The sequence below is a fragment of the Triturus cristatus genome, chromosome 12 (genome assembly GCF_964204655.1).
Source record: "Triturus cristatus chromosome 12, aTriCri1.1, whole genome shotgun sequence".
NCBI classification, from domain to species: domain Eukaryota; kingdom Metazoa; phylum Chordata; class Amphibia; order Caudata; family Salamandridae; genus Triturus; species Triturus cristatus.
The window spans coordinates 571,276,424-571,293,467 of NC_140595.1; the positions used below are offsets into that span (position 1 = coordinate 571,276,424).

The 17,044-nt window shown below is 38.2% G+C and overlaps 1 long non-coding RNA gene across 1 annotated transcript; it reads right to left on the minus strand.

Moving 5' to 3' along the window:
- Positions 1 to 315: 315 nt before the first annotated feature.
- On the minus strand, positions 316 to 6,906 carry LOC146776277 (uncharacterized). Its single transcript, XR_014972045.1, has 2 exons — positions 6,460 to 6,906; positions 316 to 2,125 (listed from the first exon to the last, which is right to left on the minus strand). It is a non-coding gene; the product is annotated as an uncharacterized LOC146776277 (long non-coding RNA).
- Positions 6,907 to 17,044: the final 10,138 nt, after the last annotated feature.

Consider the following 17,044-nt stretch of genomic DNA (forward strand, 5'->3'; position numbering starts at 1 on the left):
CTTATTTATATACATTGTCCCTATCAAGTGGAGAAATGTCACCTGAGTACATTTCCTAATAATATTAGACAAAGCTATATTTATTCAATGATTTACTACTGAACACTCGCCCATACATTTCTAATCCACTCGATAATGGTAGAAGCCTCATGTCTTCCAAGGTTGTAAGCTAGGAGCTCAAATGACTGATAAAAAGCTCATTATTGATTTCACACACTTGTAGAAAATAGGCCTCAGCTAGGCCTACCAGTGCAAGGGGTTCGCCCTTCTCTGCACAGAGTCCTCAGACTATTAGAAAGAAGTTGGCACAGAAACTGAAATAGAAAATACATAGTTTATTAAACCTCAGGAGGTGGAACCACATTCACCCAGCACCCTGTGGTGCTGAATGAAGGTAGCACCCAGAGTAGAAGAACCATGGGTCTTTTATACCCACACAGGGGCTCAGGAAAAGGACGATGCAAGCATACATGAGAAGAGTTACATACATAGATGGTCATACAGAAATGCACCGTAAATAGTATAGGAGGAGCTAGCAGTTGCTGACTCAGGTAGAAACAACCTGATAGTTACAGACTAAAAACAGATGCACGGACAGTTAGATATTCCTGCGCATGTGCAGGGTAGCAGAGTCTAAGTATAGCCAGTCCTTTAAACAGAGCACAAGGGAAGACAAAATGGCTGCCAGAAATACAAAATGGATTCCACAAAATGTACAGGATAGCCTGTAAATACCAGATGGATTCTGCTAACGCTAATTTAATCGCAGCCAATTTACGACAGACGACCCTTTTAGCGTTAGCTGAAGACATCTCCCATAAAAAATGAAAAATATGCATATTAATTTTTAATAATTTTTTTTTCTCATAAATTTACAAATTCATTGCTAGGTGGGCATTTCTCATTCTAAATATTGTTAAGCGGGTATGTATGAGGTATAAACAGAAGTACAAAGGGAACAGAGAATTGGGTCATACAGATAGCAGGAGAGAGTAATTACTATTATCAGAAACAGAATTATTAGCTTTCTAGTCCTAAGCAAATCCTAGAACCATCCAGTAAAAACATTTTCAAGGTTCCTATGCATTTCAGTTACCATCAATTTCAATATCAAAGTATCCAACAGTACATATCTAATAAAAACATTTTCGCTAGACTTTTCCAGTGTTTCCTTTATGAGGGCTAGAGTATCTATCATTATACCCAATACAAACATTAAAGCAGTCAGACATATTATTTACAAAAATGATCCTGGATCCAGAGGACCAGGAGAACTACACAGAACCATGAGAATTAGGACGAAGAGCTGCAAAGGGTTTCTCCTCCTCAAAAATGGGACGATCAATGGGGTACATTTTCAACAAAAAGAAAAAGATGTCCTTGGGAAATTAAAGCCGCTGTACAACCAACCAGAGGGGAGTCTTCTCCCTGTGTCCGTTTGAGCCTCGCAGGCAGGCTCTTGTTGTTCCCACGGTGGAGCTGCACAACTCGCAACTCAGGAATCATGGCCTAGTTTCAAGGGAAAAGTTTCTTCTTTCAGGATAGGGCAATCACCCACCAGGGCAAATGCGCTCAGCGATCCTGTCCAGTGTCTCAGGCAGTGCACCAGTTTTCTTCATTTCAATCTAACAGGCACCAGAGACACAGCACCTGTACCCTGAACTCAAGTCCGTCCCTAACTCCTGTATTGCTCTGCTGGCACACTGCTCTTTCGTTGGGGCCATGGATTGCATTCAGTGTGCCCAGGTATCTCCTTTACAGCCACTTTGGGACCAGGATTCAGAGGCCTGATGCTAGGATCTCTGATGCAACCCTTGTTTCAAAGGGGGTTACCTCAAGCAAAAACCTTCTTCCCTTCCTGGTCGGTCTGTGACTCTCAGCTGGGCATCAAAAGCTTGATACACGATTTCTCCTTTCTGATTTGTGACCCCGTCTTTCGCCCAAGATAGTAGCAGGGGTACGCTCATCACAATGCTTCCGGCCTTCTACCTTCACTGAGGTCCTGGTTGCCAGCAATGCCTGTGCTGGTTACCTTCCCTTTGACTTCAAGCTGGACTGGTGCGGACTCCTCAAGCTGGATCTGATGTCCGCGCCCCTCTGGCAATGGTTGTAAAGCAGCAAATATCTATTGGTGGACAGAACAAAAGGTCTTTAGACAAGGCACAGAAATAATCTATCAACAGAGAGGATAGTCTCAGAATACTTCCTAGTCCAGGGACGCCCCATATATTAACAAGGCACCCTGGAACCACTTTCATATATGTGAGAGTAAATAAAACAACAGTCTGGACCTATTGGCAAGTATAAAAACTCTTTAGTGAACTGACAAGAGTAATACGTCACCCAATGCCAAGCAGTCAAGGAAGTCTGTGTTCATTTCTAAAGACCCTCAAGAAAAAGGAAATGTTATACACGTTTTACTCCTAAACATTGCATTATTTGTACAGGACTGCAGACACTTCTAAAATGATTTTTCTTAATTAAAGCACCTATATTGTATACTCAGGACCATGCTCTCATGTTATAGGAGCAACAGGAAAATCTAACACTGCTAATTTAACAGGGATTCCTATTACATACAGAACTAAAAACTTCAACATAATGGGTACATGTTCTCCAGCGGACCATCTTGTGACTAACAGACTCCTGTAAAACAATATTTTCCTCAAAAATGTTTGCTAAGGATCACATAGACCTCTTCCCTGCATTCTACATTTTCACAATCCAAACTATGCAACATTAGTTCTAGTAAGGACTGTCAGTTTATTTACACAAACTAGCTAATAAAACTAACTATGCCCTTGCAAAACTGTATGTAGCATGAGAATAAACAAACAATAGTGGTGTTGTCACCTGAGAATTTTCAAACAAAAACTACCCACAGCTAGTTCCCCTTAAAGATCAAATAAGGAAGCAGCAACCTAGACTACTCATCCTCTCATAATTCCATCAGAGAGGATGGGTAGTAACATAGCAAAATATATTTATTCGTTTTATTAATGCTAATAATGTTGAAAACAGTATTACTGAATAGCCAATTAAATGTCTCATGGTTATTTCACAGACAGTTTAGACAGGCTCGGAAAAAAGTAAGAAAAAGAGAGAGAACACATAAATTTGCCTACCCTTAATTTGTAGAGGAGCTAGCCTCCACTCCCCAGTTTTGACAGTAAGAAACCTGTACCAGGTTTCATTCTGTCAACACTATCAACCCCAATTTGTAGCAACTGGGCATAAACAAACTCTGAGGAGCGAAATAGCACATTTCAGCTAGCCAAAGAACATATTCCTTTAGCAAATGTACTAGTGCAACATGACGCCGCATGAAGTCAAACTGAATCCCATTGCTTCCTGAATTCAACCCTAAAAACATTTATACTATATATATATGGCAGAGCCATTGTCCTTTAAAGAGAGGTCACATATACTATGTGCATTGAGTGCACACAAAAACTTGCTTTTACCAAAAAAAAAAGGGTAAGCAAAAACCTCTTTCTTCCCCTGCCATTTCGTCTTTCAAATGTCGAAATGTCAAAGCAACGTTGTGCTGAGCCCTACAGGCTTCTAAATGTAGGACTTTGACCTATAACCTATGCAGCTGTTCCCCAGCATGCATGCAAGGTTTTCATGTGGTGCTTCCAAGTCAAAGTGACCCTAAAGACCGAAGACAGAGCAGCAAAACCCACTCTGTGTGTCTACCAGCAATTTCAGAGGTAAGCTTAATAACTTCTGCCAATTTTTGTACATTGATATGTATAAGCAGTGTGCCAAGCGTTTGTCTAGCAGTATAGATGGTCTATGCTTACATATGTGCATTTACTGGGGCGTAAGGCAGTTTAAAAACTGATCTGACTGGAGAAAACTCATTTAAATAGTGAATTTTTACCCAATTTCGACTTTGATTTTCAGGGCACTTAAAAATTAACATCCTACAATGTTTTTGCATAATAGTCACCCCCAGAATGTCCTCTACATATCCCAGAGATGTGGCATCATAAAATTTATAATGTATACCCTTATAAAAATGAGTTTTGTACGCCTGGGTAAAGTGACATTTTCACATGTAATTGACCCCCTATTGCTGTATAGCACGGCTTAAATGCAATTTGGATGCTAGGAGGTCACAGTATCATTATTAGGCATTATAAATAGTAAAAAACGAATTTGTTTTTGCACCTATTTGAAATAACATTTTTTTTTTTTTATATAATCAAAATTTATTTTTTTTGTTAATAAATCTAATCATTTTGACGAGTCTACATATGAAAAGCGAGCTGCATCCCTTGCCTATTATATTGAAACACATTAATTCTTAGCCCTAAGCACAGAAGCTTATCTTGAAACATCTTAAGTCTGCGCCACTTTCAAATGAAGGACAGCCATTATTATTTAACATCAAAAACCACTCTTATCCTTATTTTAAAAAAAGTCATTAAGAAAAGAAATCCCTACTGTCAATCTGCAAAAATAATGAAACTACATTTCTAACTTTGGAAACAGCAGTCTGAAATGCAGAATTTTACTCCGTGTTTTTGACTTCAACTATTCTCTGTAGCCGGAGTCCAAGATAGAAATGGTCTTGTTGACACAGCTGTTTAACACGTAAAGGTGTCGAAATTTACACGCCTTGCAAGTCAACCCTTCAAGCCAACACAAATCTGTCGTGCTGTATAATGTGAATGCCTTTGAATACCCTATACAAAAGATAAATGCTGTGACATTTTGTATCTGAATTTAGTCTATTGTAAAACACACAATTTCGTTTTTCTCTTTACACAGGTCATCTTAATTTTAACTTTCTAAAGGTAAAACTCTTATCCGATAATCCATGTTAATTTTGCGCCACAATTTCCACTGAGAAAATTAATTCTCAATTGGAAAATCGTTTTTATATAGGCATATAGCCCTTAAAATTTCAAGCAAGAGCATCATTTTACTTTTTGTGTAGGATTAATGCAACAGTTTTAAAAAAAAATAAAAACAGTTTTCTATGGAAAGTCTAACTGGTCTTTGCACAAAATAGGGCCGAGGAAGGCTCCTTGGGTTTCGTTCCTCAGCTGCCCTGTCTCATCAGAGAAGCTAAACCTCAGCGCAGAACCGGGCCACAGCGAGTGCTCCTAGCCCCCACCTTTCTCCAAGGCTGTCCTGCTGCAAGCATTACACATTTTCATGTCAGTGAAGCTTTCTAAGCAGTGATTTCACCTCCTGGTTCACTCCTCTATTTTTAGCCCCCACCTTACAAGCTGCAAGGTCAAAATCTGCCTTGCACAGCCCTGAAGCTGTCAAAGACAAAAAGCCTTCCTAATGTTATCTAAACTGCAATAATTTTCCCTATGGAAACATTTATTTTAATATACAATTTCTTTTCAAGGGTCATAAATTTAGGTTCAATTCTCAGATTAGCAGGTTCAGTTTAAATTAGAACCTACAACCCTGTGGACCCAGCACATTGGCTCACTGAACCACCAAGAACAGAAAGCTGCATAGGAACAATTTGCAAATTCGAAATACCCACACTTTTTTCAAGCTAAACTTTTAACGGGTCCCTAATTACTCTTCATTAATACTTTTGTACATTAAGGGTGTCATCAAATCACAGGGGTTGCTCTTTCTCTTGCTACACCCTTCTCAATTTCCTTTTGCGACTTATTGATGGTGATGAGACCAAATTAAATTTACTCCTTAACAATTTCACTTCTCAGAATTCTTTCACATATTCACAGTCATTCAATCGCACGCTTTTTCCAGTGCTAGCAACATCCAAAACACAATTTACCACACCATAACATGTAAACACACATTTAACCCACAGATCAACACTTAAGACAGAAACAAAAGACAGACCACAGACTGTACTTAAACCAAACCATTTGTAAATACTAGTTGCAAGTCATATTCACCAGATTTGGCTGGCAGAACACCAAAAAAAAAACGCTCTGCATCTCATCACTTATGAATGTTACTAAGTGCACAGACCAGGATCCTTTTATGTACATATTTAGTTCCTCGGGGTACTAGTCACCACTTACAAATATTTTTATTCCATAATGCGCTGTACATTATAGAAGAAAGACCATACTTAATATACATATCCCTATTAGGCGTCCCCTCCGGGGGGGGCCAGTTGTGCTTCATCAAGTCTCATTTCGGTACCATTCCAAAAGCAACACATCCTTTGAAGTGTGCTAAAGACAGATATGCCAAAAATAGTGCAGAATATGCAATATTATAATCAAAGTAGCACTTAAGGTACCTTTAGTACGATGTGCCGTTCAAATCAATTCAGTTAGAGAAAATTCTCCTCATTACCTGCCTATGTGAATTGCAAGTCACATATGTCAAAACAAACCAAGTTGGCCAACACAAAATATACCATACTCAAAGCCACAGTAAGCGTTACTAAACTACCTTACCAATCACAGGCATCAAAACCAACAACCAAGCGCCGCAGACACTTACCAATCACTTGGTGTTCAGATTCATCCTGCCAAGTTCTAAAATCGACCAAATGGTCACTGCACGGTGAATCAACAGAAGAGATCTCAGTCGAGGACCGGTGCCACCTGGATGGTCAGATCAGAAAGGAAGGAAAAGTAGCCGTGGATGCCAAGACTCTGGTCTTATCGGGCAGTGATCACGTCCAGAGCGAGATTCCAATCCTTCGTCGCGACCAATCCTTTGGGCATCCGAGTCACCGATGAGTCCCAAGTTGAGGCGCCAATTGTAGAAAATAGGCCTCAGCTAGGCCTACCAGTGCAAGGGGTTCGCCCTTCTCTGCACAGAGTCCTCAGACTATTAGAAAGAAGTTGGCACAGAAACTGAAATAGAAAATACATAGTTTATTAAACCTCAGGAGGTGGAACCACATTCACCCAGCACCCTGTGGTGCTGAATGAAGGTAGCACCCAGAGTAGAAGAACCATGGGTCTTTTATACCCACACAGGGGCTCAGGAAAAGGACGATGCAAGCATACATGAGAAGAGTTACATACATAGATGGTCATACAGAAATGCACCGTAAATAGTATAGGAGGAGCTAGCAGTTGCTGACTCAGGTAGAAACAACCTGATAGTTACAGACTAAAAACAGATGCACGGACAGTTAGATATTCCTGCGTATGTGCAGGGTAGCAGAGTCTAAGTATAGCCAGTCCTTTAAACAGAGCACAAGGGAAGACAAAATGGCTGCCAGAAATACAAAATGGATTCCACAAAATGTACAGGATAGCCTGTAAATACCAGATGGATTCTGCTAACGCTAATTTAATCGCAGCCAATTTACGACACACTAACGTAAATTCAGTTTTCGGATTCACCAAGCCACAACATTCTTGCTTTCATTTTCATTAACACTCACATCAGCAATGATTTGCATATGGGGAAATTCAAAATTTTTCTTCTTGAGCCTGCTACATTCATTGGTAGATGCATTTTGCAAGATGGAAAACGATTGCTCTCTGGAAGTAAGCTACCATTAAATGAATCCCACAGCACAGAAACTGAGTTTACAGAGCCATTGTTAAGATAAAAGTAACAATATTAACATTTTCAAGTTACATGAGAGAAATGTATTTAATCTGCTCCTAAAAACTGGGCTCCATCAGACTGTATTTTACATTATTTTCTTGAGAAAGAAAGGGACCCCCTGCAAATTATGATAAATCCTAGGGCAGGGAAATGAGAACTGAGAAAAAAACCTAGGCAATTTAAACAATTTTTGATAACACACAAAAATGATGTATAAACTGACTCAGTGTACAAAAATTGCTTAAGTTAAAATATACATTTTTATTTGTTATTAATTTTGATATAAATTCATAAAAAAAGTTAAGTAGAGAAATTACTAATGATGAAGATTGATACATGTGACATCGTAATAACACATATATGTTACATACAAGACATAAAAGTACAATACATAAATATCAAACATATGACCAAACATTCATTGTTGCAGATTGAAATTCAAGGTGGCTGAATCTTAAGACACGTTCATATTAATATGTCTAGGCGCGTTTCGGCGTGGAAGAACGCCTTCTTCAGGACGGCCACAGCAACCTGAACCAACATAGGAAAACAATATATATATATATATATATATATATATATATATATATATATATATATACATATATATATATATACATCCATACAATAAAATTGAGTACACTGAGTCAGATGAGGCCTTGCATACACGTTGCAAACAATATATATGCAACTCACATTAATACCAACAAGTGTTACTGTGGGAAAACTGGCATGCAACAAGATATTCTAGAAAGGATATTGGAAAATTCACTAAGATAAAACAAATGAGCACCCAAATCTGAGTGGAAAAATAGGGAAAAGGAAATTAAAAATGCAAAGCCAAAAAGACACCAATGGAGTGAATAAGTGATTTAGATCCTCTATAGATGTAAAATTCCAGTGATAAGGGTGAAGAAAGACAGACAAGAAAAAAGAAAATATGTGAAATAAATCATGAGATAAGAGCTAAGAAACACAAAAATGATTATTGCATATAGTGATCTAGGGCCACAAGGGCTGAGAAAAGGAATAAAGATAGGGCAGCTAGAAATTATGCCAGCTTACCTAAAATGTGTCTGTAAAGGGAACCATCGAAGATTAATGGCACGGAGGTAACTCAATTACCTAAATTCTGGGGCAATGGAACAATCGGGGATTAATATAAAGCCCTCTACATCACCAATACTTGTATGGAGTGCGCCAAAGGGCTATATGGCTTTGGTAAACTTACTGTTGAAGGATATATCACCAAACTTGCAATTGAATGGGGATAACAAATTCTCAATGAGGAAACCTAATCAGACACAGGAACTCCTCATTAATTATAAAATCCAATGATAAAAAGAGAGTTCTGGGAAACAGAAAAAATATAAATTACTAATTGGACTACTCATATGATAGGAAAAGAGACATACGAAAAAAAACCATGATTAAGATGCTAAGCTAGGGTGTTACCTGTTGGGTTTCAGAAAGATCACAAAATTCAAGGATGGCTGATCACAATGCAACTGTGATTTGAGAAAAGAGAAACCTTCTGTAGCAATGACAGGTAACCAGAACTCTGCATAGCCCGATTAATCAACATACAGACGAGGCCATAAGTAAAGATGAACTTGCTGAAAACAAAGAGGGGAAAAAAAGGGAAAAACAAGAAGAAAACCTCAATGGCAATTGGAAGACATCTTGTTAATTATTCCTAGTAAGTGATCTAACAAAAGAATAAAGGCCACAAATGCACGATCAAGTATCTACCTAGGAGAGGTTGATATAATAATTTAATGCAGAGAGCTAATTCGAAAAAGTAATAGAACCTGGAACCAATGATTTGACAATCTAACATAGTCTAGGTCCAAAAGATTACGGGTAAAGACTTCAATGTGTATAGCATGGGACAGTACCACGAGCGTGGGGACGACACGGCAGCAAAAACTGTGATTAGGGCAGTTTAATCAAGTGTCAACTGCACAACAAAAGATATAAACTCGTGCGGGATACATCAATACTTTAGGTAAAATGGCCCGCTAAACGTGGCAGCATTTACTGCGGTATGGAAAAAAAATTGAAGGTTACATGCGCAGTGCAGGAACCGAAGAATTATTAACTCACCTGAAAAGGATCGAAAATACGGCCCGTAAATCAAGTGGCGTCTCCTGTGCGGAAGAGTCGGCAAACAAACTCGAGAGCTTATATGTGTGTGGGGCCGACTAATGACTTCCTGGAACTTCTAATACGTAGTGCGTAGAGAGAATGGGTCAGCGTAATGGAAATAGAAGACAGACTGGTTCATGTGCAGGGACACAAAGTTTCAATGAGTTATTAATCTCAAAATCAGAATACTTGTACATCTGAAGGGAAAATAGTCAAATGCTGATACGATAAATGACATTATCACAGATAACTCCTCTGAAATGTAAAGATATATTTTAAATGAAAATATGAATCTGATAAACAACGAGAATGAGGGGCAGGAGGCAAAAGTAGCAGCAGAAATGATGCTGCAGCCCTAAGACAGTGAATATATTACGTTGTGCGCCTATGTTGAGCAAAAATACCGAATTAGGAAGCTCAAATATGTGTAAATATTACGACATAGGTACAAACACACGTTGCTTATAGAAAATATATGACTGTGTAATCAAATCGATTGCAAAGTACAGAGGGGCCACAAGTGTGATAGATTAGTCATATTGGATCGCATTCTCCCAGGGAATTTCATTGTTTAGACCCCGTTTCCAAGTGTCTAAAACAAAAATCCAAAACACTTCACGCTGCTTACGCATAGAGTCGCTCCGAGTGCCTGATGCGACCTCTATTTTTTTCCAGAATAAACCAGCGAATGTCGTTTGCTGTGTGTTTATGTTGTAAAAAATGATTGACTAAGGGTGCATTAGTTTTTCCTGTATTAATTGCTGAACAATGTTCTGTGTGGCGTATATAAAAGGCTTGGGACGTCTCACCAACATAGCCTAATCCACATGGGCATAGCAAAAGATACACCACATTTCTGGTTTTACAGTTAGACATAGTTTTGGTTACAATATGGAAGTCATTGTGTGTGAGGGTCTGGCCCCCAATCGCATTGTCACAGGACTTACAGTTGGAGCATTTAAAGTTACCCCGAATGGGGAACTGTCCATCAACGGTTTTTTGAACGAAAGTGGCACCTTCTGAAAATCTAGATCTAGTGATGATATCCTTAATGTTTTTATTGCGACGATGCGCAAACATAGGCCTAGCTAGTTTATTCTGCTCCTCAGGATCGCTGTTGAGAATATGCCAACACGAGTTGACAATTTGTCTAACTTTCTCATTTAAGGTGGAATGTTTTGTGACACAAACAAGAGAGTTAGATGTAGAAGGAATCTTACTTTTTAAAAGTGAATCTCTATAAAAAAAAAACGGGCCCGTTTAAAAGATTCACGGATCAGTCAGTGTGGATATGCTCTTGCAGCAAACTTTGATTTCGGAATGAGAGCTTGTTTATCAAAATCAGTAATGTTCGAGCAATTGCGACGAAGCCTTAGGAATTGCCCAAAAATGTATACTTTCTTTTTGGGCACAAGAATGGTAACTGTGAAATTCCAACAGAGTGTTACGTGCTGTGGGCTTCACAAAAAGATCTACCTCTAATGATCCTTTATTCTGGCGTATGATGATATCAAAAATTCAACTTGGTTCGAACTGTAGTGGGAAGTGAATTTGAAGTTCCGATCACATAGATTCAACCAAATAAGAAATTCCTTAAGATTTTCTTTGGTATCTATCCAAATGAAAAAGATATCATCAATGTATCTTGACCAGTACGTGACTGATTCAAAGAAGGGTGCCATTTCGTTGTGGATGTTTTTTACTTCAAAAGAGGCCATGTAGATATTGGCAATCGATGGGGCTTCGGAAGCCCCCATACTTACACCTTTGATCTGTTTATACATGGTGTTTCCAAATTCAAAGGTATTTTTTGTAAGTACAATTTCAAGACATTGCAGGAGGAAATCTTTAGGGCAGGGTACTTGAAAATTATCAATGAACCAGCTGACAGCATTAATAGCTGCCCGTTGTGGGATGTTGCTGTACAAAGCTTTGATGTCTAAACTCACTAGTATATGTTGGTGGTAGTTAAAAGGAAGATGTTCAACTTTCTTTATTATGGCTCGAGTGTCCATGACATAAGAAGGTATTTTGTCAATGTGAAGACGCAATATTTTGTCAGTGTATTTAGACAAAGGTTCAGTAATAGATCCAATCGTGGAGACGATTGGGCGGTATGGAGGATCTAGAAGATCTTTGTGAATTTTGGGTATCCCATTGATGCAAGGCATTTTGGGATATGTACAGTTTAGAAATTTAAACTCCTGATCGCAGATGTCTCCTTGTTGCAAGGCCAAAGTTGTCATACCATGGATCCTAGTAGCGACTTTCTGTGTGGGATCACGTGTCAATATTTTGTGAAAATGATGGTCTTTCAAAAGATCTTTCATTTTGTGTTCGTAAATACTTGTATCTAGCAACACAATGGCTCCGCCTTTATCACAGCTTTTAACTGTTAGCTTTTTATCTTGTGCAATCTAATACAGAGACAAATATTCATTTTTATTAAGATTGTATGTAGGTTTAGGTATGTATTTCATAGCTTTTTCAAGACGATTGAATACTGTATGTTCAAACACTTCCACTTCTGGGCCGAGTTGGTCCAGAGTGGGGGTAAATGTGGATGGATTTCTGAGACCTGAGAAATTGAGAACTAGTTCTCCGTCAGGCTCTTTATCTGCAAAGAATTTCTTTAATCTGATTTTTCTGAAGAACGCAACCATATATTTGTTCTGGTTCATCAACCCAACAACCAACAAATGTTGGAAACACGCAACAGCCAATATTGAAGGAAATAAATACCATCCCTATCTTCAAACTTTCCTCTACTACTCTAGACCCGTCTAGCATCACATTGTTATCCAAAGGCTTGACTTATGTGCCTCACTCCAGAGCAAATGTTTTTGAATTATATCAAGATATGGTTGCGTTCTTCAGAAAAATCAGATTTATCCCCACTCTGGACCAACTCGGCCCAGAAGTGGAAGTGTTTGAACATACAGTATTCAATCGTCTTGAAAAAGCTATGAAATACATACCTGAACCTACATACAATCTTAATAAAAATGAATATTTGTCTCTGTATGAGATTGCACAAGATAAAAGGCTAACAGTTAAAAGCTGCGATAAAGGCGGAGGCATTGTGTTGCTAGATACAAGTACCTACGAACACAAAATGAAAGATCTTTTGAATGACCATAATTTTTACAAAATAGTGACACGTGATCCCACACAGAAAGTTGCTACTAGGATCCATCGTATGACAACTTTGGCCTTGCAACAAGGAGACATCTGCGATCAGGAGTTTGAATTTCTAAACTGTACATATCCCAAAATGCCTTGCATCTATGGGATACCCAAAATTCAAAAAGATCTTCTAGATCCTCCATACCGCCCAATCGTCTCCACGATTGGATCTATTACTGAACCTTTGTCTAAATACACTGACAAAATATTGCGTCCTCACATTGACAAAATACCTTCTTATATCATGGACACTCGAGCCCTAATAAAGTTGAACATCTTCCTTTTAACTACCACCAACATATACTAGTGACTTTAGACATCGAAGCATTTTTACAGCAACATCCCACAACGGGAAGCTATTAATGCTGTCAGCTGGTTCATTGATAATTTTCAAGTACCCTTCCCTAAAGATTTCCTCCTGCAATGTCTTGAAATTCTACTTACTGAAAATACATTTGAATTTGGAAACACCATGTATAAACGGATCAAAGGCGTAAGTACGGGGGCTTCCGTAGCCCCATCGATTGCCAATATCTACATGGCCTCTTTTGAAGTAAAAAACATCCACAACGAAATGGCACCCTTCTTTGAATCAGTCACGTACTGGTCAAGATACATTGATGATATCTTTTTCATTTGAATAGATACCGGAGAAAATCTTAAGGAATTTCTTATTTGGTTGAATCTATGTGATCAGAACTTAAAATTCACTTCCCACTACAGTTCTAACCAAGTTGAATTTTTAGATATCATCATACGCCAGAATAAAGGATCATTAGAGGTAGATATTTTTGTGAAGCCCACAGCACGTAACACTCTGTTGGAATCTCACAGTTACCATCCTCATGCCCAAAAAGAAAGTATACCTTTTGGGCAATTCCTTAGGCTTCGTCGCAATTGCTCGAACATTACTGATTTTGATAAACAAGCTCTCATTCTGAAATCAAAGTTTGCTGCAAGAGCATATCCACACAGACTGATCCGTGAATCCTTTAAACGGGCCCGTTTTTTTGATAGAGATTCACTTTTAAAAATTAAGATTCCTTCTACATCTAACTCTCTTGTTTGTGTCACAAAACATTCCACCTTAAATGAGAAAGTTAGACAAATTGTCAACTCGCGTTGGCATATTCTCAACAGCGATCCTAAGGAGCAGAATAAACTAGCTAGGCCTGTTTGCGCATCGTCGCAATAAAAACATTAAGGAGATCATCACTAGATCTAGATTTTCAGAATGTGCCACTTTCGTTCAAAAAACCATTGATGGACAGTGCCCTATTCGGGGTAACTTTAAATGCTCCAACTGTAAGTCCTGTGACAATGCGATTGGGGGCCAGACCCTCACACACAATGACTTCCATATTGTAACCAAAACTATGTCTAACTGTAAAACCAGAAATGTGGTGTATCTTTTGCTATGCCCATCTGGATTAGGCTATGTTGGTGAGACGTCACAAGCCTTTTATATACGCCACACAGAACATCGTTCAGCAATTAATACAGGAAAAACGAATGCACCCTTAGTCAATCATTTTTTACAACATAAACACACAGCAAACGACATTCGCTGGTTTATTCTGGAAAAAATAGAGGTCGCATCAGGCACTCGGAGCGACTCTATACGTAAGCGGCATGAAGTGTTTTGGATTTTTGTTTTAGACACTTGGAAACGGGGTCTAAACAATGAAATTCCCTGGGAGAATGCGATCCGATATGACTAATATATCACACTTGTGGCCCCTCTGTACTTTGCAATCGATTTGATTACACAGTCATATATTTTCTATAAGCAACGTGTGTTTGTACCTATGTCGTAATATTTACACATATTTGAGCTTCCTAATTCGGTATTTTTGCTCAACATAGGCGCACAATGTAATATATTCACTGTCTTAGGGCTGCAGCATCATTTCTGCTGCTACTTTTGCCTCCTGCCCCTCATTCTCTTTGTTTATCATAGATTCGGATACATATTGTCATTTAAAATATATCTTTACATTTCTGAGTAGTTATCTGTGATTTTGTCATTTATCGTATCAGCATTTGACTATTTTCCCTTCAGATGTAGAAGTATTCTGATTTTGAGATTAATAACACATTGAAACTTTCTGTGTCCCCGCACATGAACCAGTCTATCTTCTATTTCCATTACGCTGACCCGTTCTCTCTACGCACTACGTATTAGAAGTTCCAGGAAGTCATTAGTCGGCTCCACACACATATAAGCTCTCGAGTTTGTTTGCCGACTCTTCCGCACAGGAGACGCCACTTGATTTACGGGCCGTATTTTCGATCCTTTCCAGGTGAGTTAATAATTCTTCGGTTACTGCACTGCGCATTGATGTATCCCGCACGAGTTTATATCTTTCGTTGTGCAGTTGACACTTGATTAAACTGCTCTTATCTAGTTTTTGCTGCCGTGTCGTCCCCATGCTCGTGGTACTGTCCCATGCTATACACATTGATGTCTTTACCCTTACACTTTTGGACTTAGACTATGTTAGATTGTCAAATCATTGGTTCCAGGTTCTATTACTTTTTCGAATTAGCTCTCTGCATTAAATTATTATATCAACCTCTCCTAGGTAGATACTTGATCGTGCCTTTTTGGCCTTTATTCTTTTGTTATATCACTTACTAGGCATAATTAACAAGATGTCTTCCAATTGCCATTGAGGTTTTCTTCTTGTTTTTCCCTTTTTTTCCCCTCTTTTTGTTTTCAGCAAGTTCATCTTTACTTATGGCCTCGTCTGTATGTTGATTAATCGGGCTATGCAGAGTTCTGGTTACCTGTCATTGTTACAGAAGGTTTCTCTTTTCTCAAATCATGGTTGCATTGTGATCAGCCATCCTTGAATTTTGTGATCTTTCTGAAACCCAACAGGTAACACCCTAGCTTAGTATCTTAATCATGGTTTTTTTTGTATGTCTCTTTTGCTATCATATGAGTAGTCCAATTAGTAATTTCTATTTTTTCTGTTTCCCAGAACTCTCTTTTTATCATTGGATTTTATAATTAATGTGGAGTTGCTGTGTCTGATTATGTTTCCTCATTGAGAATTTGTTATCCCCATTCAATTGCAAGTTTGGTGATATATCCTTCAACAGTAAGTTTACCGAAGCCATATAGCCCTTTGGCGCACTCCATACAAGTATTGGTGATGTAGAGAGCTTTATATTAATCCCTGATTGTTCCATTGCCCCAGAATTTAGGTAATTGAGTTACCTCCGTGCCATTAATCTTCGATGGTTCCCTTTACAGACACATTTTAGGTAAGCTGGCATCATTTCTAGCTGCCCTATCTTTATTCCTTTTCTCAGCCCTTGTGGCCCTAGATCACTATATGCAATAATCATTTTTGTGTTTCTTAGCTCTTATCTCATGATTTATTTCACATATTTTCTTTTTTCTTGTCTGTCTTTCTTCACCCTTATCACTGGAATTTTACATCTATAGAGGATGTAAATCACTTATTCACTCCATTGGTGTCTTTTTGGCTTTGCATTTTTAATTTCCTTTTTCCCTATTTTTCCACTCAGATTTGGGTGCTCATTTGTTTTATCTTAGTGAATTCTCCAATATCCTTTCTAGAATATCTTGTTGCATGCCAGTTTTCCCACAGTAACACTTGTTGGTATTAATGTGAGTTGCTTACATATTGTTTGCAACGTGTATGCAAGGCCTCATCTGACTCAGTGTACTCAATTTTATTGTATGGATGTTATTATATATATATATTGTTTTCCTATGTTGGTTCAGGTTGCTGTGGCCGTCCTGAAGAAGGCGTTCTTCCACGCCGAAACGCGCGTAGACATATTAATATGAACTTGTCTTAAAATTCAGCCACCTTGAATTTCAATCTGCAACAATGAATGTTTGGTCATATGTTTTTCTGGTATATGTTTGATATTTATGTATTGTACTTTTAGGTCTTGTATGTAACATATATGTTTTATTACGATGTCACATGTATCAATCTTCATCATTAGTAATTTCTCTACTTAACTTTTTTTATGAATTTATATCAAAATTAATAATAAAAATGTATATTTTAACTTAAGCAATTTTTGTACACTGAGTCAGTTTATACATCATTTTTGTGTGTTGTTAAATATTGTTTAAATTGCCTAGGTTTTTTTCTCAGTTTTACAATATTTTCACCAGTAAATGGCTACCTTCCAA